The sequence below is a fragment of the Urocitellus parryii genome, chromosome Y (assembly GCF_045843805.1).
Source record: "Urocitellus parryii isolate mUroPar1 chromosome Y, mUroPar1.hap1, whole genome shotgun sequence".
Lineage (NCBI taxonomy): Eukaryota > Metazoa > Chordata > Mammalia > Rodentia > Sciuridae > Urocitellus > Urocitellus parryii.
Window position 1 is genome coordinate 11,604,924 of NC_135548.1, and position 23,216 is coordinate 11,628,139.

At 42.1% G+C, this 23,216-nt stretch overlaps 1 pseudogene; it reads right to left on the reverse strand.

Annotated features, from left to right (window-relative positions):
• Positions 1 to 997: 997 nt before the first annotated feature.
• LOC144251165 (ankyrin repeat domain-containing protein 33B-like) lies at positions 998 to 9,411 on the reverse strand (annotated as a pseudogene).
• Between the last annotated feature and the right edge of the window lie 13,805 nt (positions 9,412 to 23,216).

A 23,216-nucleotide genomic window follows, 5' to 3' on the forward strand; every position in this document is an offset into this window, starting at 1 on the left:
AAGGAGAAACATGCTAAAATCTGATTCTGAAACACAGTATTTTTATCTCACCAGTCTCTTCAACAGCCTGGGCACATCCTTATGATCTGATAAGTGGGGAAGGGCTGGTGTGAGATCCTCCATTGCTCAACACCCCGAAGGTGCTGATGGGAAGCTGCAAGGAGAACCCAGAGCCACCCACTGCCTGCATCATGAGACAGATAAGTGCATGTCAGCACGTATCCAGGGTTATAGTAAAGAGCTTCCATAGTCTATGATAGTTTTTGAATCCATGGTTCCCAGTATTTCAATTAAATATTTAAATAAAGTGCATGTGTAACAGATACTCTAAGATCCAGTAAGAATTTCTCAGTCTTTGAAGATAAAAGCATGAACAGAAAACTCCCCTAAGAGCTCAGGGCCCAGGCAAATCACATCTGCATCCTGCCAAAATCCCCACATCACGGATATCTTATACAGTTGGTATGAGGAGGAACTAAAGTTCAGGGACAATCATCAAAGGAGAAATAAAAGTAAACTCCACTGGAGCCTGGATGAGAGGGCTGCCCTGAAAATGCCAAATACTCCTAGAAATTTGCCCAAAACAAGCTTGTTAAAACTCAGTTCTAGCCTCCTGTTCCTAAAAATCACCCTCCTGCCCCCTTCAGCAGTTCCATACCTCTGGGATCCTATCTTTCATGAATTTTTACATTTTAAGGATATACAGATTTGACTTATCTAAGAGCACGTAAGACTTAATTTTATATTTCCAGTAATCATTTGTTGAGCTCACCCCACTTATTAAAAGACAATTTTTCTCTTATATCCAATAAAAGATTTCCTATGCAGTTTTTCCAAAGCCCCCTGTTTAAAATGAGTCCAGCAAGAAATGCAGTTAATGCATTGTTTTCTAATAATTTGACAATGATTTTCGTTATTATTACTGTATGAACAAGAGAGATTTAAAATAAGACACTGAAATCTGAACTGTTTCATTTGATAATTTTGCTGTAAAATGTCAATGCCCCCCCCCCACCCCGGCAGCCCAACTCAGGCCCTCTGCCCATCCACCCCTTCCCGTCCTTTTCCTCCAGCGCGGTGCCCGCTTTCCCTTCTGAGCTTCCTCCTGGCGCTTCCTCTCTGCCTCTTCTGCCTTCTTCTTTTCTTCCTTGGCCTCCTTGTATCGCCACTTGGGGATCTGCAGGTGGGTGCTGTCCTTGGTGCTGCCCTTGCGGCCTATGCGCTCTGGCTGGAAGTGGGTGCAGGCGCCTTGCTGATGCGGACCCTGGGGACCACCACACCGGCCGCACACTGCTCTGGTGCAGGAGCTGCAGGGGAAGGAGGCTGGCCTTCCACCGCGCAGAGGCTGACCCCTGGGCCGCTGGAAGGTAGGGAGATGGGGGACTGAGTTTCGGAGCCTCCTCTCTGGAGCCCCCCACCACCTCAGAAATCCGAAATTGCTGTTCAGCACCTTCTGCCTCGTCCCTCTCTTGGGCAAGGGTGTCCTGGTCCCCCTTAGCTGCCAGGATTTCCTGCACTGACAGTCGCCATTTTCCAACACAGGGAGCGTCCTCCGGACACACAGTTTGGCAGACGATGGCCACAGCAGGACTATAAAGGCTTGTGGTCATCCTGACCATATGGTCAAGGACGCCCCCATCCTCCAGGCCCCGGCCTGAGTGCGAGGTCAGCGTGGACCTCACGAATTCAGCGAGCCTCTGCAAGCAGTTTTTGGAGGCTGCAAGCTAAGAATTCAGTGAGCCGCTGCAAGCAGTTTTTGGAGGCTGCAGGCTTCAGAACCGCCTACGGGGACAGCGGCACCTCTAGCCTGTACTTCTCCCCAAACTGTTCAGGACAGGGTCATTCCAGCAGCCTCTGCATGTCACTCCTGGGGTGACATCCCGTGGGTGGCTGCCCAGGGCGTGTACATCTGCCCCTGAAAAACAAGAAGCACAAATGGTGGCTGCAGCAGCAATTCAAAGAATGGAACAAAGGTTAAATTTCCAAAACCTAATAACAAACTCTATCCTGGAGCCACTGCCACCTGCATGTGACAGTCATCTACTGCATTTACCTCTGCAACAAGAAAAGGTTTTTCATGCATCATTTGATGTTTTTGTCTTTTCTAAATAAAAATTTGTCTGAATCTATATCATGATTTTTTTTTTCCTTTTAAGAAATAAAATTCCAGCTGGGTGCAGTGGCTCACTCCTGTAATCTCAGCAACTTGGGAGGTTGAGGCAGGAGGATTGATTGCAAGTTCAAAGCCAGCCTCAGTAATAGCAAGGCACCAAGCAAGTCAGTGAGCCCCTGTCTCTAAATAAAATACAAAATAAGGCTGGGGATGTGGCTCAGTGGTTGAGTGCCTCTGAGTTCAATCCCTGGTACCCAAAAGAAAAAAAAGAAGATTCCATAGCTCTCTGCCAATGGAGACATGTCTAGACAACAAAAATGTCTTGAGATCAGTTGATGATGCAGCTGGAGTGCTCAAAATGCTAATGGTAACAATCACTTGCAAGGCACTCAGTACCATCTCTTCTGTCCTATCACTTGGAGGGCTGCTGTGGGTCCTCTTTTGTGGGAAATGGTGGTCCTTCACCTCTCCCACTGGGTAGTTAACTGGCTGGGGTAATGCAGCCCATATTCCTATAGACCAGACAGTGGGCTATTCCAAAACAGAGGCCATATCTTATGCATTTTTTCTTCTGCAACACATCTAATCCTGGCAGGTGGGAGGCATGCCTATAACAAAGGATCATTACAGAATGAATGATGGTCACAGTGGCTGGGGGCCTGCCTGGGCTGCAAAGCTGGCAAGCTCTAGGAAGTAGAGAGCTCCAGGGAGCGCCTTGGGTCCCCTGCACTCAGCTCTGTGTGCTAACAACCACCCAGCAGGGCAGTTGTGATGGTCAGTATTCTGGGTCAGCTTGGCTACACTAGAACATCCAGTGCTTTAATCAAACACTAATCTAGGTGTGGCCTGAAGGGATCTTGTAGCTTTGGCTAACACCTTCTAATCAGTTAACTTTAAGTCAAGGAGATCAACCCCAAAGAAATGTCTAGGCCTCATCCAATCATTGCCTGCCTTAAGAACAAAGACTCAAATTTCCTAGAGAAGAAAAAGTTCTTGTTGCCTTCATATATGAATATGCAACAGCAAATCCTATCATTATATATAATTATAATACACCTACTAAAGTGATGCAGCCACATCAATGTTTATAGCAGCTCAATTCACAATAGCTTATCTGTGGAACCCACCTAGATGCACATCAGTAGATGGGTGGATAAAGAGACTAGTATGCATACACAATGAACTATTTCTCAGCATTAAAAAGAATAAAATTATGGCATTTGCACGTAAATGGATAGAGCTGGAGAATATCATGCTATGTAAAGTAAGTCATTCCCATAAAACTAAAGGCAGAACGTTCTCAGATTAGTGGGTGCTGATTCATAATGGTGGGGGTGGGAGGGCAAGGGAAGAATGGAGAAACTTTGGATTAGGCAAAGAGGAGGGTGGGGGAGGGTAGGGGGCATGGGGCAGGAAAGATGGTGGAATGAGAGAGACATCATTACCTTAGATACATGTATAATGGCATGAATGGTACAACTCTGCATCATGTACAACCAAAGAATTGAAAAGTTATGCTCCATTGTGTACAATGAATTGAAATATATTTCTGCTGTCATGTATAACTAAGTAGAATAAGTAAAACATCAAAATATAATGCACCAACAAAAAAACATGGAATAAAAGGAAAAGTTCTGCCTCTAGATTTCAGTATTAACTCCTACCTGTGGGCCTAGCCTACAAATTTTAGACTTACCAACCCCCACAACGGCATGAGCCAATTCCTTAAAATAAATCTCTTAATTTATGCAAACTATCAGTTCTTATTGTCTAGAAAATCTTTAATGATGTATCCCCAACGTCTACCTGAATGTCTCTCCATTATACCCACTACCCCCCCCACATACAAACATTCCAACATTAAACTCCAAATCATCCTGGTGAAATATGCATAAATTTCAACTTGGCAATGTAGAAATTATTACAACATTGCTGTTAATCTTGGTCCAAACTCAGCCCCACATACAGTTAGAAATCATTCAGGATTTCAAGTCCCATTAGTCATATCTCTACTGGCAAAGCAATGTGAAAAACTAGGGCAATTATCTAGTCTGTGAGCTCCCTGGAGACAGGCCTGGCAGAGGCAGCTTCATTTATATCCCACACAGACCCAGGTGTTGACATGCGGTGGCTGATCAATACGTGCTGAGCTGAGAGGCGGGGGGGGGGGGGGGCGCTGCCACTTCCCTGCCCTGCCAGCCCCAGTGGCCTCATAGCCAGGCAGACCTGGCTCACATGAGCTCACCTGCTAATAGTCTTAATTCTGTGACACATTAAAGAATAGCCATCTTACAAGAGTGGTAATTATTTGGAACCAGAAATCAGGAGAACTAATTAGTTAGAGTACAATTTATAAACTGACTAAAATGAAAAGGGGGCAGTAAAAATGTCATTGCAGAAAATAGATGACACATTAAACCTTAATTAATTGCATGTCACTTAAAAAAGAAAATAAAACTGCAAAATTAAAATCTTCATAAACACTGTGTGAAAGAGACATTTTTCAAATGCTAATGCTGTTGCCAAATGTCACCTTGGGGGGGGCAGGCAATATCGTCCCTGACTCTGAACCGTTGGTCTAACCTAATGACTGAAGTCTGTTTCCCATTTGTCTGGCTGCCTGTGTCCAAGCAACCTTGTGCTGGCCAGATCCCTATGGGGTATTCACCTCCTGAGAACAGGGACAAGTGTACTTGCTGCTGTTGCCACTGTCTCCTACCAGAGATCTGGTGACTCTCTTGGAATCAAGAGGTAAAAAAGCAAGAAGCTAAGGGAATTGATGAACAGGAGAAGAAAATCAGGTCCATGTTGTCTTCTCTGATCCAAGGTCAGCTTTGGACAGTGACCACCAACCTTAAGACTCCTAGTGAGATATGAAGAAAAGACACCTGTCTAATCCACTCTCAAAGTCAGGACTTCTGCTACTGCAGTGCAAAACATCCCAAACTAGTGACAAAGGGGAAAAAATAATGTTCCCACCCTCTCAGTTCACTTTTCCCTGGGAGTCAGGCCAGGCTCCCGAGGACAGTAGGAGGTGGGCGCAGAAGTCACTTTCTTTTTTCTTCTCCACCAGCCCCCACCCTGATGGCATCCTTCCTAGGCAGCCCAGTCCAGGCCACCCTCCTGTCACAGGAGGTGACACACCACAAGGGTGGGCCAGCCCTTGCCAGCTTCCTGCTGGGCCACCTCTAGCCTGTGTCTGGGGCACTAGGTGTGTAATCAGTGCAGCAAGTCAGGATTGCAGGGTCAAGGGGGAGAGCCTGCTTTACAGCCCAGTGGGACTAAGGAGCTACCTCCATGGCACAGCAAGTGGGAAAAGTGTACCCTGCCCCCATGAGGGGCCAGAATTGGAAGATAAATCCCCCAGTGTCCTTGTCCCTTGGGGTATCTCCCAGATGGATTCTGCTCATCTCTCAGAGGTCCCAGCAGGGCTGAGTCTCAGTCACCCACCAGCAACTGCTCAGGAGCCCGAGGTCATTGGATTAGCATTGTCTCTTCCCAACTCACTCCCCACACCCACACCCTGCCAGGCTGCTTCCCAAAAGCAACCTTTGAAAAAATCTATTTGTCCTCAAGTCCTTGTCTCAGGGTTTGTTTGGGAGATGAAGGGGTGTGGTATGAATTTCCTGAGTTAATTTTTCTCTAATAACGTGAAACAACTCCAGTGTGGCAAATTCTCAGTTCACAAAAAAATCCCCGTTTTCCTCATAAACAGAAAGCAATATAAGTCCCTGGTTTACCAGAAGTCTAGTCAGGGCTTGCCGGAGATGGGCAGGACCGTGGAGCAAGAACACGGTGTCTTTTCTGGCTCTTCATCTTCCTTTTAATCTATGTGCTCTCTGGAATCATGCAAGATGCAGGCCTTTGTTTGTTTCTCCTCCCAAGGCATCAGCCTTATTTTACACAGCACTTCAGTATAAACAGGGGCTCTCAAAAGCAACCTGGAACGTAGCAATCTCCATAAAAAAATCCTGTCCTCCATGCAGCTTCTCAGATCCAACCAATTTAAATAGACTTGTCACTCTGGGACGTTAATATTCCACTGAATCAACATGGTCCTGCTGCCTCCCTTGGGATTGTCATCAGCACAGATGACAGTATTAGGAAGCCAAACCCAAAGACCCATTGAATCAGGTTTCCAGAATCTGGTTATGTTTTTTATTTAAATTAAAATTTCTGATACTTCTAACATTCTTTTGTTCTACTGAACAATGCAGACCCAACCTGATCTGTACCTGTACACTACAGATGGTGAGAAAATCTAAAAAGTTGAGGGTTTCATCCAATTTGATCATTCATCATTTATAAGCTGAAATGTTTGCTATTGAAAATAAACTGCAACTCAGAAACTAAGGTGCAGAAAAACATTCAGGAAACAAAGATCACCTTATCTGAAGAACTTAGAAATGCATGTTTTTATATGTAGTAATGGTTGCACACTTTACTTTTCAAATTATCACAGGATGACCATTTTGCAGTTAATTCCTGGGTAACCTTCCTAAGCTATACATAGACTCACTCCATGTTGAAGGGTCTGTCAATCTAAAAGAAATTCTTAGGCTGTTGGGAACTTTCAATGCTTTAGGTTCTCCTGATATGGATATGTTTAAATGGAAATAAGAGACATAAAAATAGTTGACAATTGTAATCTAACTTAGTAGTAACAATAGCAAATGACCACTCCCAACTAAAGCCTAAGGGGGCAGCTTGAATGCTCCCTGGAAAAGGTCTCATCTTTATTTTAGACAGCATAGAACTAGCTGGGAGGGAGAAACATATCTAAGAACAAAAAGATCTTCTCTTTTTTCATCCTTTCTCACTTATTAGCTATATCAGTAGTCACTGTCCCCACAAACCCACACCCCACAGAGGATGTTTGGCAGTGCCTGGGACATTTCTGGCTGTCATGACTGGGGATCCTTCAGCCATCTAGAGGGTAGAGGCTAGGGACATCACTGAACAACCTACAGTTGTCAGAACCTCCCCCCACCTCCACAACATGAACTTATCTGGCCCCAAATCTCAAAATCAAGCCAAGGTTAAGAAACCCCTGAGTTACATGCTTGCTTACTACCCTAGTAAATTAAAGATCTCATCACAGAATATTTTTCAAAGAGAAAAATATGCCTTGTTCTTTTATTCACTTAATGAATAACTACAGAATACATAAACTCTCTAATAATGGTAACAATAAAATCCTAAGCGACATGCCCTGATGGCAGCCATCTAAGGTGGCCCTGGCAGGAAAGAGCTCCCTCCCTCAGCGCCATCATGGCTTCCATCCCAGAGAAGAGGAAACCACGGTCCAGAAAGGCAAGAGACTGCCTTCAAAACCTCCATCCTTGTTCTTTGAGTTCATTTGTCCTATAGCATCCTGTAAGACACAGAGTTTAAAGCAGGAAGAAAACAATTAAAAGTTGTAAATCCCCAAATCCCAGATGGATCAGAGTAAAACAGGCTTACACAATGCCGAGTCATAAACAATATGTGAAGACAAACTGTCACAGGCCAGAGGCAACTGGGAACACATGACAACTAAACGGGGAGCCAGCTGGGGTCCTGGGACAGAGAAGGAGCTTTAACGGAGGAGACAGGATCTGGAAGAGCCCTGATGGCATTCCCAGGAGAACCACCATCTGAATGTTGCCCCTCCCAGACTTCATATGTGTGGCACTCCATACCCAAGGGGATGGTATAAAGAGGTGGGGGCTTTAGGAGGTGCTTGGTCACAGGATGGGCCTCGGGAGTGGGATTGGTGCCCTCATGCAAGAGGCCAGAGGGTGCCTGCAGCCCTTCCAACAGGGAGGACATGACAAGAGGGAACAGACCCCCACTGGACATCAATCTGCTGGTACTTTGATCTTGGCTTCCTTGACTCTGAACTGTGAGCAATAAACATATTGTTTATAAATCATCCTGTCTGGTATTTTGCCATAGCAGTAAGAATGGACTAAGAGAGGGAAAATGTCAGCTCTTCAGGAACTTGTACCACTAAGCGGAATTGGCTGACCCCAGTGCCACGGCCAAAAATAAAGATAAATTAAGGCAGCAAATGAATATGAACAACAGCTATTTGATATTGAGTGCATTACATGTACTTAGACACATCTTCTCGCTTAATTCTCAAAATAACCAGGTGAGGTGGCACTAAAGACTATCCCTGACCCCAGTTTTAAGTCAGGAAAAGAATTAGCGGTTCTTCAGAAAGAAGTTGGTTTAGTAGCTCATTAAAACTGCATAGCCCTTGAGAGTTTATAAGGTAAACTATTTTATCCTCAGGCAAGAGGGACAGAAAGAGGTCATTACCCCCATTTTGCAGATGGGGACTGGTGAGTGTCTTCTCCAGGCTGATAAGGACCTAAGGGACAAAGGGGGCTGCCCTGTTGATCCCAAGCGGAAGCCTTTAACTTTCCACTGACTCTGGAAACTGCCACACAACACATCATCCTGAAGCTCCAACTGCCAGCAAGCAGGAGGCAGCCTGGCCCCAACCACCCCCACCTGTGCTCACTCCAACAGCACGTCGGACCACCCCTTCCTGTGCCCACTTCAGCAGCGCATTGGACCACCCTCTCCTGTGCCCACTCCAACAGCTATCGGCCCATCCAGGGCCAAGACCAGAATGCACATTCTGAGGAGCAGATGTGCACAGGGTTGGGAGCTGATGTATGAGGTGGAGGAAGCCAAGGGCAAGGGAAGGTGTCACTCCTCCCAGAGCTCAGCACTCACCTGCCAGCAGCTGGCTGTGACCCCCTCCACCAACCTGAAGACTGTCATCACCTCAACAAAGACCCCATTCTTTGAGGCATCTGCCAGGCTGTTTCCATGTGGATGATTCGTCTCTTTGAGGAATGTTCTTTAAAGGAGTCAGTTATTTCCAGGGCCCACAGGTGCGAGGGACAAGAGGCACTTACCTGCGAGCATCAGAGCTCTGACGCACTCCATCCAGCCCTGCATAGCTGCTTTCATCAGGGTAGTGAAGCCAAACACATTCCTCCTTTCAAGGTCAAGACCAGGGAAATAGTTCAACAGGTAGTTGGTGATGGTGGAGTGCCCTGAAAGAGAACGCTACACGTGTGGGTCTCACTCACACAAGGCCTCCAGAGGGACCGGAGTGTGTCGGGAGGTGGCACAAGAGGAAGCCAGGCCCCGGGCAGCTTCCTGCTCTGCAGGTTTTCCTCTCTGACCCCCAGACAATCCTTCCGGAGGAAGCAGGAGGAGGTAGAGGCCACTGTCCTGGCCACATGGATGTCTCAGGTTCACTCAGCGCCCTTCAGCCACCCACCTGAGTGGTGCATGGTCCCATTATACTGCAGAGGAGGCTGGGCAGAGTCAGTAGTGTCATCACAGGCAGGCGCTGGCAGCTACCAGCTGGAGCTGCCGGGGCAATAGAAGCTAAGCCAGGAATGAGCCTCTGAAGCATTTCCAAGTGTTCCGGTGCTTCAGGAGGAAAAGCTCATCATCATAGCAAAGAGATAACACCAGCTCACACTCACACCTCTGCTACCACTCAGAAGAGAGTGTCTGTCCCTCCCTTCCTTCCTCCTCACCCCCCACTCACACATGATCACAAGGAGCCTGCCTCAGCCACGACCCTGAGCAGCTGAGAATCTTCAGGAAACTCATTATGGAGTATAGATTTCTCCCCTTTCTCATCTTGCTCTTCCAAAAAAAAAAAAAAAAAAAACGGATCCAATTTTCTGCTTATTGCCAGAGATACTCTCAAAAAGCCCAAGGTGCTCTCAGTCGGGGTGAATAAGGAGACCATTGTGCAAAAGGCAATAGTTTAAGCATCCACCCCAGGAAAAACCTGTCTCAAGTAGAGCTTCCTGAGCCACAAGGTGGCTCCTGAGTCTGCCACCCAAGCCCAAGGATAGCCCACCCCCTCAGTCTTTCTGTGCTGGACTCCCTCAACCACACACACACCCCAACCACATACACACCTCAATTCCCTATAGCATCCTGGCAATGGGTTGGATCACTGGGATACAGCTGTCCTGGGCACTGAAGGATGGCTACCAGCACCTGGTCTCGAATCACGAAGTGCCAGCAGCAATGAACCCCCAACTCCTGCCCCCAAATATGGGAACAAAATATGAGCCCAGACATTGCCACCTGTCCCCTGGTAGGGTGGGAACGAGAAGGTGTAAAATCACCTGGGTTGAGAACTACTGACCTAAAGGACCCTTTCTCACTGTCCCAGGACCAACCACACCAAGTGGGAAACAGGTCCTTTCCCAGCGCCTTTGTCCCTGGCCCTGGCTAGCCACCCCCCTCAGCTGTCTGCCCCATCCTGGCCCCTGCAGGTGATGGTGAGCATTCCCTTGGGAATGTGAGCACTCTCCACAAGTCCCTCTTGCAGAGCCCCAGGGAAGTGCTGGGTGTGCAGCCACATCTGTCTTTACATACCAACAGTCAGCCTTCTGCAGCCTCCCAGGTCACTCCAAGCCTGTTATGCCCAGCTCCACGTCAGGGCCATAAGCTTGGACCTCATGGACATTTCCCTGCACTCCTCTGGTTAACTCATCATCTCCCACACCCCAAGGAATCCCTCAGCCTTGGAGGAGCCAGGACCCCCAGGGTTATACTCTCCAATTTCAGGACAGAGGCCTCCAATGGATGGCACTGTGTGTGAGGAAGAAGAGGCGAGGCCATTATTCTCCTGAGGTGGGCCAGAAATGAGATTCTGCCTGCAGACTGAGAGGGCTGATTGAGCTGGAGGCTGCCAGCTTCCCCAAGAAACCCTGCTTCCCTGCGGTGTCCCAGGCCTCCCCCAGAACCCGGCTCCAGCTTCAGCATCATGAGAACAGAATACCAGACCCTGTGGATGCACTCAGTGGCTCCTGTCTTCCTTGTGATAGCCACCCTGTCAACCACGGCACCTGGACTGGAGCCCAGAGCCTTACTCTGTTGGACACAGACACACATCAAAAATGGAACATCTGAAACTCCTGGACATGATGAACACATATGCTGTGGGATGTCGGATGGGAATCTGGGACAGGAAAATCTGGGGAAATCTGAATAAAGAGTGGACTTTCGTTAATAACAACACATGGCCATAGGCTCAGTCCTTGGTCAACAGCGTTACACTAACACAGATCTGAGAAACAGAGGAATCTGGGTGCAAGATTCACAGGAATTCTTTGTATAATCTGCAGTTTTTCTCTAAGTCCAAAGTGTTCTAAAATCTAAAAATCTGTTTTTAAAAAGAAGAGAATGAGCTCAGAGCCATTCTAAAAGAGTGCAAGGCAGGTACAAGGATTCCCAGCCACTGCCTGGTGAGGATCCTATCCATCCCGTTCACCAGCACTATCCTGTGGCATGAGGTCACCAGGATGCTGGGGTAGGTGCACACAGGAGGTAGAGGATGATGGCAAGACTGGGAGGGCAGGAGGAGGGAGAGAAGTGGTTGATTTAGCGTGCTTCTAACCAAATGAGTGGACAGGCCAGAGCACAAGAGAAGGAGGAAAGCCACAGGCACTTCTGGTTCCACCCTGGCCTCAGGTTCTGGGTGCACGTAGCTGGCAATGGTGTCTCTACCCAAAGCATGTGAGGTAGTAGAAGTCCCAGAGAGTCAGGAGAGGGAGAGGGGCTCTCTCTTCCACTCCCTCTTTCTCTCATATTAATTCTGCTGTGATTTTCCTTTAATTGTCAGCACCTATTGCTACAACTTTTGGAATCATTAAGTGAATGATTATAGAATGGTGTTGGAGTAGGCCACCTCCTGGTTGGAGCAGAAGAGCCCCCCTTGGTAAAAGTGGAAGCTGTGAGCAGCTCCTCATTCCCTTCCTGGCTTTCACATTAACATCATAGAGTCTCTGTGTTCCTCTACCGACACCTCACTTGGGGTAGTGGAGACAGGCCACCTTGGGGAAGCAGAAGGGATTATTACACCTATATAAGTAAATCAGGGCAAAAGTCTGGCAGAGCCCTGCAGATGAGAAGCAGGGGTTGGGAAGAGGTGGTCCTCATGGATGCCCTGAGACCCACCCTCACACTCTTCAACACCCCAGACATGTGAGGCCAAGATGGGCCCTGTACCTGGGGTTCAGCCTTCTCCAGAGGTAACCCCAGGCAGAGGGTGGGCTGCCCCCTGCTCCCATGGCAGCCCCACCACACTTGGCTGAGAATAAATCTGTAGTGCAAGTGTTAGATAGTAGAGAGCAATGAACAGGAATTCGTGACTAGGTCACAGGTGTTCTTGTAATTACTTTAGTGTCTTCTTTAAACCTCTTGCAAAATGGAAAAGAAAGCAAAGGGTGGCAGTTAATTTGTAGAAAATAAACCAAAGCAAAGGAACAAATGGAAAATATGTCAAAAGATAAGGATTAATGGGTTTATCTCTTGACAGAGTCCACTGAGGTTGAGGTGAAGCTAGGAATTACGGCTGTAAGTGTCTCCATCTGTCTGGGAAGAAGATTCTTTTAGTAGCACAGGTGCACTAAGGTAACTCCTGACCAGCTGCTGACCCCCGTGCCCACATTAACATGGGGTTGACTTGTAGATGAAGTCCTGCTAAATAGGATGGCCACCATGATGGTTCAAGAGAGAACCAATTAAGGTCAAAAACTCCACCACCCAATGTAAAGGAGTTGAACACCTGATTGGAAAAGAGTACAGAGATGGTCTCCAGCTCTCTTGGTCAACATCAAACAGTAATAAATTGGGGACAGCATCGTCTCCTTTGTTATTATCTGCTCAGAGATGAGCCTCGCTTTGCTTTTACATTGCTTTCATCTCCCTTTCTCTTTACTACCACTTATAATAATAAAGTTCTCTTGCTTGGCTTTTGGTTTCTGGCTTTAAATTTTCTTTCATAGAAACACAGGAACAAAGGTTTGGAGTTTTACCTCCCTCACTGACACAGGGATGTCTGCAGAGTGGGAGCAGGACCCACCCTGTTGAGTGCTTCCTGCCATGGCCCAGGTCCTGGTGCTGGGCTGAGCCATTGCAGCCCTTCCTTCCCCCAGGACACAGGCCTCCTGGGACTCATGTCAGTGCTGAGCAAAGGCAGCCCAATTCAAGAGAAAGAAAATCTCCTGGTCAGTGTGAGGACGGTGATGTTCAAAGCCAAGTGGGGCAGATTCAGGGCAGGAAGGAAGAGGAGCAGGGGCTTGTAAGAAGGGCCTTTCAAGCGCAGAGCTCACAGCCCATGAAGCTGGCCTTATTCCTGGAACAAAAAAGGGCAGATCCCCTTCAGGGTGATGAGTTGAAAGGGCTCAACACTGAAGTAATCTTGCCTCCGATCAAAGTTAATCAACAAAGGGACATGAAGGGAAGGGAGTAGGGATGAGAATAGGAAAGACAGTGGAATAAATCAGACATAACTCTCCTATGTTCATATATGAATATATAATCAGTGTAACTCCACATCATGTACAACCACAGTACAGAATCCTCATTAGAACAAGTTTTACTCCACATATTACAATATGTCAAAATACACTCTACTGTCATGTCTCTTTAAAAATAACAACAAAAAATTTCAGCAGCAAAACTTTTTAACTATCCTTCAAACAGAAGAGATTCATTGTCCAAAATATGCCAACACAAAAAACCCTTTGAAAGCTTTTCCCATTATCTTAAAATGCAAAGATTTTACCTTGTAATTTAAAGTAATCCATGATCTTATCCCTGCTCATCTTACAGTATCACTGCTGACTAAAACCATCCAAATCGTTAAACCTTAGATTTGGTATGACAGGTAGGTGTTCAGGGAATAAGTTGCAGGGAGGAATATAAAATGTATGAGATAAAAACATTAAATGTGATGGGGGGTGACAGGTAAGAAAATGTTGCAGTAATTCAGTGACAAGCTAATTGGAAAAGGTTAAGTGTAGTAACTGGAGTTAATAATAATGGTTCACTGTTAAAAATATCATTTCACATGGGACAGATTTAGCATATAGGAATAGTAAAATAATGCTTTACAATTTTTTGACATGGGAAGATGGTGTTACAAGGACATGTATGAGACATCATCATCTTAATAAACTAGCAAGAGTAGCTTATTGTATTTAGTAGCACTTCTATAATTACTTCTTTTGTCATCACAATTACTATTGTTAACCTACTAGATATCAGGTTCTATACTACCTGGTACACACTGTATACCAGGTTGCATGCCATTCACTTCTATATATGGTCTATAAGCCACAAAATCCTCTATAAAGAAGTTATGGAAGTTTAAACTCACTTTACAGAAAGAAAGTATTTTACTGAAATTTTGCCCTATCTAGAAAGAATTGTGACCAGGAATCAAACCCACATTTTAAATTTCATAAAACTACAGAAAATATAAAACTAGAATACAGCAGTGTTGAAAGCTAAAGAGATAGGTTTTCAAGTAATAATAGGTGGTTAAGAAAATCATTTCAATGTCATTGAAATATATTGCTTTCATTCTGTTAATATTAAACTATATAGGGTCCACAAGATAAAGGGCTTACAAGTATAGTAAAAGGTGTTAAAACTCTATTGAAATATCAAAGTATCTAATTTATATATATATATTCCCATACTTGAATTTCTTTTCTCCAACTATTTTAGCACCCTCTGCAATATGTGTTTCTGTGTCTGCAGCATTATTTTCTCTAATAATCTTATAAATTTTTACCCATGCCTAAATCAATTCTTTTTTAAATATCTTGCTATATAGACTTACCTAAATTTGGGGCAAGTCAAGTAACTGTTAATCTGATGGAATAAAATTAAAAAGGAAAAAAAACTGAAAACAGAGAAGGTGGTATCTTCAGAATTGTATTCTACTGTGAACTAATTCCTTCTCTGAATTCTCTGACATTTCAGTATTAACCACTCCCACTTATATGACCAAAGTATCAGAAATCACATTTCCAGTTCTGGAGTTCCAATGAGTGGCAACCTTAGAGTAACAATATTAGGAGTATTTTACATAACTAAAAAGGTTTTATGCTTGATATATAATATATCAATAATTCTAAAAATAAATTTATAAAACTGTATACTCCCAATGAATATACAAGGAAACTGAAGGTTACATAAATAACCTACTTCCTCATAGAAAAAAAAAACCTGGTAAAGGTAGAAGTTAGATTAAAATACTATTGTCTCTGACTTGAACTATAGCTCTAGGAAGAATTTACTGCAAAGTTTGCCTCTTGGCTACCCAAATATTAAAGACTAAATACCTTATTTCAAGGAAGTACTGGGGGGATGAGTTTTAATGAGGTCTTATTGTAGTAAGAATACAAACTTATAAAGCTTAAAGGTATGCTTTCTCATAGAAGTGACATCTAGGCCACATCATTTAAAATTTTCTAGTAGCCACATTAAAATAATTAAAATGGGTAAAATTAATTTTAAAATATTTTGCCCAATCTAACAATAATATTATTTGAACATGCAATCAATACGAAATTTGAGATTTCACCTGCATCTAAATTCAGAATAGCCACAAATGCCTAGTGGATATTGGAAGAGACAGTGCAGAAAAGAAACAGTTACCTATACATGAAAAACTTGTTTTGGTACTGTGGATTGAACTCAGGAATGCTTAACCACTGAGCCATATCACCAGCAATTGTAAATTTTAATTTTGAGACAGGACCTCACTAAATTCCTGAGGATGGTCTTAAACTTGTGGACCTTCTTCCTCAGCCTTCATACTCTACCACCTTTCCCAGTAATCACTTAGTCATTGTATATAGCAGCACACAATAATCACTAATTTTTGGAACAATTTTCAACTATAATTTTCTAGCCTACTTTAAATCAAAAGGTTTAGATAAAGAAAACTAAAGTTGTATACAATAGTGAGTAAAAGTCACTGGAGAAATGAAATTATAGTATTTAACTGTTAAATAATCTACAAGTACAGAAAACACAGGTTTTCAATTTAATAAAATTATTAACAAGCAATTATCTATAATATACCAATATCACTATTAACATATTGCAAAATCCTAATTTAACTCTTTTTGGAAGAATGTTCTGAAAGTTACACAATGAACACACTTTCTTTAGGACATGGTCATCTATTCCACAAAACCATGTTTGTTTTTATGTTGTTTATGTGCTTGAAGTACCATGGGAAAATACCATATGTAATTTATAACAAATAGTTAGAAAAGATATCAAAGATGCCAATTATAGCCTATATTGAAGAGATCACTAACAAGTCCATGTAAAATATTAGTAAGTAGATTCACTATTCTCCATTCTGTACTATATACTTTATTATAAATAGTGGCAAGTAAGAATATATTGAATGTGTAAGGACAGGCAGAAGAAAAAACTGAGGGCAGGAAAAATTCCTAGGAAAATAAGAAATCACAAACTTGATTTTAAAAATATCATCATATCTCTGATTGTATATAAGGTATGTTGACACCAAATTCATGTCTTCATACATGTATTTTGTATAATGATGGGGTCAGAGTTATGAAAATTGGTGTTGTAAATGGATAATTATAATAGTAATGCATTCCACTATTGTCATGTATGTAAGAAATTTAAAAAAAATAAAATAAAAATAGCATCACTTGTTTCCTGATGGCATAAAACGATAGTATTTAAAGACACTTTTACTGTTGAATGGCCTGCACTTGTCATAAATCTCTACTCATCGATGGGATTTACACTCAGTATCTGCTCATTTTCTACATTCATTTTGATACTGTTTTTTAATTTCACTTGCACTGATTAAACAAAGTACCAAATAGAAGACTTCCTTTAGTATCTATTTTTTAAAACACAAATTTTAACATTTTCTAAACTGATAAAACTAATGTAAATCCAACATATTTAAGAACATGGTAAAAAATTCCATAAATCTATTTTGGGGGGTCACTAATGATTGAATTCAGGGGTACTTAACCACTGAACCACATCCTCAGCCATATTTTGTATTGTTATTTTAAGAGACAGGGCCTCACTGAGTTGCTTAGTGCCTTCTTTGCCTGAGGCTGGTTTTGAGCTTGTGATCCTCCTGCCTAAGCTTCCTGAGCCACTGGGATTACAGACATACACCACTGTGACAAGCTCAGTTCTATTTTTAAGAGTTCAATTTATATTCTAAGAAAGCAGGAATAAATTAATTACCATTTGATTCAAATTTTCTTGACAAGTGTAAATATATGAAATACCACAAGATTTCAGTATGTGGCAGTGCACCCTTTAAACTTGGAATTAAAGCATACATTTTCTGTATGTATATATTTCAAGTTAAAGATATACACATATCCCAAATTTTTAAGAATACCAAACCCCCAAATCTGATGTTTACATACACACACATACATAAATATGGGCAAGCTCTCTATGAATTATTTATAAGAACTACTCATTATTTTAAAGAAAGATTTTACAATTTTATTTCTTGGTAATATATTTTAAAATATATTGCCAGATTTCAAAACTGAGGTAAGATTTCAAAGTCTCTAGATATTTTTTTAAAGTAGTTTAAAGTACATAAGTGTTGTATACTGTTTAAGTCATAAATTCTGGATATAAGTTTTTCCAGTAATTTACAGAACCTGGGATGGGAGCTAGGACAAGGCTGCCTTGCCCCAGCTCACCCATACTCTCCAGAAGGCGGTCACCATACTCAGCTGAAGCCAGGGTTTTGGGCTTTCTGAGGTCCCTAATTTCATTCTGGATCGCCTCAGAGGCATAACCCCAACTCTCCAGTTCCTTCTTTCAGTGGCCCATGCTCACTCCTTGGCTGTGTGAAGTTCCCGTGCTAAGAAGATTCTCTTTGTGAATATCCACAACTGTTTGATATAGAAATAGTTCCCATTTCACAGATAAAGAGACTAAGACAAGCTTTGAAGTCCCTTTGCAAATTAGGCAGGTTGCTGGAATTCAAATGCACCCATAGGGAATTTCAAGGCTGTGGTTCTCAACCATGCAGGCGGTTTTTGTATTGAAACAGTCTCCTGTGGCTGGTCTCTGTGACTTTTCCTCACAAGCTGTCTGATGGGCAATGTTTGAGTGGTGTGTTGGTCTCTCCAAAACTCACTGCCTCCTCCCCTACCAGCTGGCTGTTTCTCCTGTCTCAGTCCCTGTCTGAACTCTTCTCCCTAACAAGAATGTAACCTTGAAGAGGACAAGATTTGTCTCACTCATTATTATTGTGGTGCCTAAGAAATTGCCTCATCAACTTAATGCACCCATGCAATGAATACATCTTGATATGAGATCATAAAGGTTCTCAGCAGTTGGTAGTCTTCCTCATCATTTAGACAAAGGCATCTGAATTAGCCTCATGGGTCATGTTTACATGTTAAGATCACAGTTTTCCACTCAGTTTTATGATTTTTTTTTCATCATCTGCAACCATCCTTTCTTCTCTCAGTCTCATTTCCATCAAGAGGCTCTTTTTTTCCCCAATCCTCTATTTTTTTTCATGTTTTTTCTTCTCACTTGATTTCATTTCTTGACCCTTTCCTTCTTCCTTCTTGTGATCAATCTCCTCTTAAAGCCCTTCTAGGAGCTTTCACTTCCATCCTCATTTAGCATATTTACTAATTGCCAGTGTCATAGCCATGCTGTGTTGGGCAGATATCCTAAGATTTATTATATAAGAATAGGGTATAGATACCATTTTTAAAAGAACATCCAAAAACTCTGTTTTAGCAAATCAACCCAAGAAGAACTCATAAGGGTGTACGAGGTTCACAGCACTACTCATGATGCCTGGCATCCTGGGACCCATCTTAGGGTACAGATGACCATTTAGGCCAAATAGTCAGGAGATGGGGCTCTAGTTTCAACTTCCCCTCTAACATTCTCTACGAACTTCAGCCCCTCTCAGGTGTCTGTTTCTCCATAAGTAAAATTCAGAATTGGGGTTAGGTCAATAATCCCCAAGGTATTATCTGAAGAACACAAATTTTGCAGAAATTTAACACATGTCATGCAAAAAAATGGGGTAGGGATTGTTCCATGGCCAAAATCTTGGGAAAACCTCTTTCAACAAACTTAAAACTTTCTTTTCCCCTAACTCTTCGCAATATCTTTAGTAAACTATGCACCTTAAGACTCTTCGGGGACAAGGTAGGAAACAATGTGTGGAATGGTAATTCTCTTTTTAATTATAGAAATTTTTCCAGAAGCCATTTCTGTGCATATTGGAGACAATAAAGACAGATATATCAGAAGATTTTGAACAAGGAATAATCTACAAACCTATTTCTCCTTTATAAAGCCTTAATGAAACTAACAATTTAGAAAATTTCAATGCTTCCAAGATATGGGAGGAACAAAGGAAGAAAAAACTTTCTAAAACTGAGTAAACCAGTTTGATAAACATATTTTTGAGTAGAAGAATTTTGCAGGTGATACTAAATTTTAAGCAGAAATCTTGGAGAATAAGGTTATTCTCAAATATAGAAGAATTAACAAAAATTAGAGAAAATATATAAAAATACACTTAGAAATGTCATTTTTCTAAAGAAATCTTAGTCAAATGGATATATAATGGGAGAGATTAATTTAATGGACTTTAACCTTAAATACATGGGCTAATTAAAAATGCAATGTCAGTCCATATTTTGATATGTTAAACTGATTTCTCAATGGTTCTGTTGAAAGTCAAAAGGAAACAAAATTAGTTTACACCATTAATTTGGCAATTTGGTGGTAAAATTAATTTGTTTAGCAGAGATACACAAAGCAATGTCGTGAAACATCCTCAAAAACATGTTCCAACTGGAAAACATGCATGTATATTTATATATGTATGTATTCCAATAGAAGGATATATGTGCATTATATATGTGTGTGAAATATGTGTTTGTACACATACAGATGTCATGGACATGCACTGGGAATTAAGAGGTTAAGCTGCTTATAATTTGAAATGGTGATTTTAAAATACTTTAAAGCATAAAAAGGGACCTATGTCAATAGGAAGGAAAAGACACAGAGTCTAGGGTATGCAAACTGCTATTCTCTTTGGTTATTGAGTCAATATGTAGGCAAAGCTTTCATGTGGTACATTGTGCAAACATGAAACAAAGTGATTGCTCCTTGGTTTGCCTTTGGACTGTACTATTGTCAGGGTTCAGAGAATAGGTTCTCCACATCCAGGGTTCTTTTATGAGTCCTTAATTATGAGGAACTCAGTGGAGCCCGGGGTTACTGGAGATGATGTCTTTCTTGGCATATTTATCATCTACAAATCATCTGATATAAATATACCTCAGCAGACTCATCATCAGGCCAGCTCAGGAACCTGTGATTTATGATGGTTACAGGAAACAGTGTGAAGGCTGAAACACTTTATTAAGGGTAGCTTTCTTTTCTAACCCAGCCCTGCACTCTACTTGAATAGAAATGATCCAGAGAATGAGTCCTCTTTTCCTTTTAGAATTAAGCCTTTTAACATTCCCTTTGGATGTTATGCTTATATCCCTGAGTTTTGACATTTAAGAATTTCTAAGAAACATCAAAATCACTATGTTAAAGGATAATCTGAGAAATCACTAAATGTAAAATAGAAGCATATTTAAACCTTACTTTTCTTTCATTTTGTTAAAGTACAAACTGTGCAAAGCATTTTTTCTCAATTTTTATTACATATCTATCATTAATCTGTATTTTTCTCTGGATAAAATAACAGAACTGACCAAAATGTTTTAGAGATACCATGATTCCAATCTCTGGAAGTTGAAATAAATAAAATGTGTATCTTCTTTGTATTGAAGAATGTTCTTTGTTTTTTAAGAAAAATGTGTTTGTTTTACAGTGTTTGGATTTTGCCCTGAACATATAAACCATATTTTCTTTGCTCATTTGTTTCAATGACTAAAAATTGTTTTAATGAACAAAAAATGACACAAAACAAAAATGCCACCCAAGTTTCTCTCACTGGTGATTTGTTCCTGCAAATACTCTTAAAGCCAGCTGGGGAATGATTAACGTTTCCCTTACAGGGTTTTTCTTTAAACACTTATCCTAGAAAAGAAAGCCTTGACGATGACCATTACAGGAGTACTCCCGGTTGGATGGGAAGGCTCCTCAAGCTTATGCTTTTTCCTCTTTCCTCTCTCTACCTCCTCCCACCCACCTCCCATAAGTACTGATGGACAAAGGGTGACTAAGGAGAGGGGGGAAATATCTTTGGCTGGTGATATCAGAAAGCTGTTTGAATTCCCTGCTAGGAGGCAGGCGAGAGAGGGAGAGATAAGGTAAAGCTCAGCCTTGGCTGTGTGTGCTGGAGAGCTGATCTCCATTTCCCAGGGCACGCGCTAGAGAGGTGCCCATCCCAAGCTCACGCCAGCAAGATGGCCCCCTGCTTGCTCGTGGGCGCGCGCACCCTCTGCCAGCTCTCGCACTGTGCCCTGAATAGCTGTCCTGAGGCTCCTTGTGTGCCACGTGGTTGTGGAACCTTCTAGGAGCTCACAACCTTCCTCTAAGCCTCCCTGGCTGATGGACCTTCAGTGAGACACCTTGCCTAAAGAACACACTTTCCAGCAGGCGTTCAGGACCTTTCATGATGTAGCTCCAGTATGTTTTTACACCTTATTTTCCTTACTCACTACCACCAACTTACCATACACTCTTTACTTTTGTTCATGCCCATTATTGAATATGACTTCTGTCTTCATTCAGGAATGTCCCTTTCCCATACAGTGGCCCTGGAGACTGGACATATCCCCTGTGCAGGGCTGCTTCTAACCTCCTCCTTTCCGCTCTAAACTTCCTAGTGTTTCCTATTCCTCTGATTGTCTCCTGAGAAGGAAGCTAGGATCATGGATCAGAGTTTGGCCACTTGATCAGCCCAAAAGGATTGGTGTATAAATATTAGTCTCAGCTACTCATAAAATTCAAAATTGGATAAAGCTCTGAATAATACTTGTACAGAATTGTGTAACAAAACAATAACAATGTGCTCCAAAATAAGATGTTATTCTTATGCAGTCAAACAATAATCTGTTATCATCATTATACAGAAAAATTTCATAAATCATAATTATCACAATCACCATCCTAACTGTGAAGAATACACTGTGTTGCTATTTACTATTATCTCAAGTCATATCCAGAGCACTTGCCTATTTCACTTCTCACAGTGATCTTTGGATGCAGGCTTTAATAATATATGCCCTTTTTGAGCATTCACTAAAGAATTGGTTGCACAAAAAGATTAGGAGCTGAGGAAATGGAGATGAGATTCATGGTGTTAGACATCCTACTGGCAAAGTACACAGAGCACTCCATCACCAAAACAGAAATGTACATATTACTCACTTGCAATGGCCTTCAGGACACATATTCATACCTATATTGTTTCTCCATATGAAGAATCTGAAAAAGAAATTTTCCTTGAGATTTCTATTCATTGAGTGGAAAAACTACTACTCTTCAGAGATTGTTCACAGATGCTAAAATTAATGAAGAGAAGCTTTAAACATTTATATGCCTGATCTGTACATTTCTATGTAATAATGTTTCTACTTGATCCAGCATCTGGCTCTGTGTTAGCTTCAAACTTTAGAAATATCATAATTATTTTTTACTCAAGAGTTTAGTAATGTTAACTGTTAAAATTTGGATAAGTGTTCCCAAAATTTCTATGCAATACAAAAGCTTGGTCCCAAGGCGGTACAGGGAATTGTAACAAATCTTCAGGAGATGAGGCCTAGTAAAAAGTCCTGAGGTGTTTGGAAGCATGGTTTGAAAAATAGATTGGGAAATACCAATCTCCTCCTCCTTCATCATCATCATCATCATCATCATCATCATCATCTCCTCCTCCACCTTTCCCTCCTCCCTCCCCTCTATATTCTCCTTTGACTTGAGGTGGGAGAAATCCCTCCAATATTTTCTCCCTTAATAATGTGCCACCTTTCACAGAGGCCCAAACCAAAGGGCCACCAGATCTTGGACTTGAAACATAAGTCTTAAATTAAGCCTCTCTTGCTGGAGCATTTCCTGTGGTTTAAATGCTATGTATTATAGTTACATGATTTAACTACTAAGGCTTACTCCTGTGAACTTGTCTATGAACTTATGTCTTACTGTTGCTTCTCTATATCATCTTATCTTATTCCTATAGTCTATAACCTATTTCTATGACATTGATTATATTGCCAAGTTCACACCACAGCAGAAC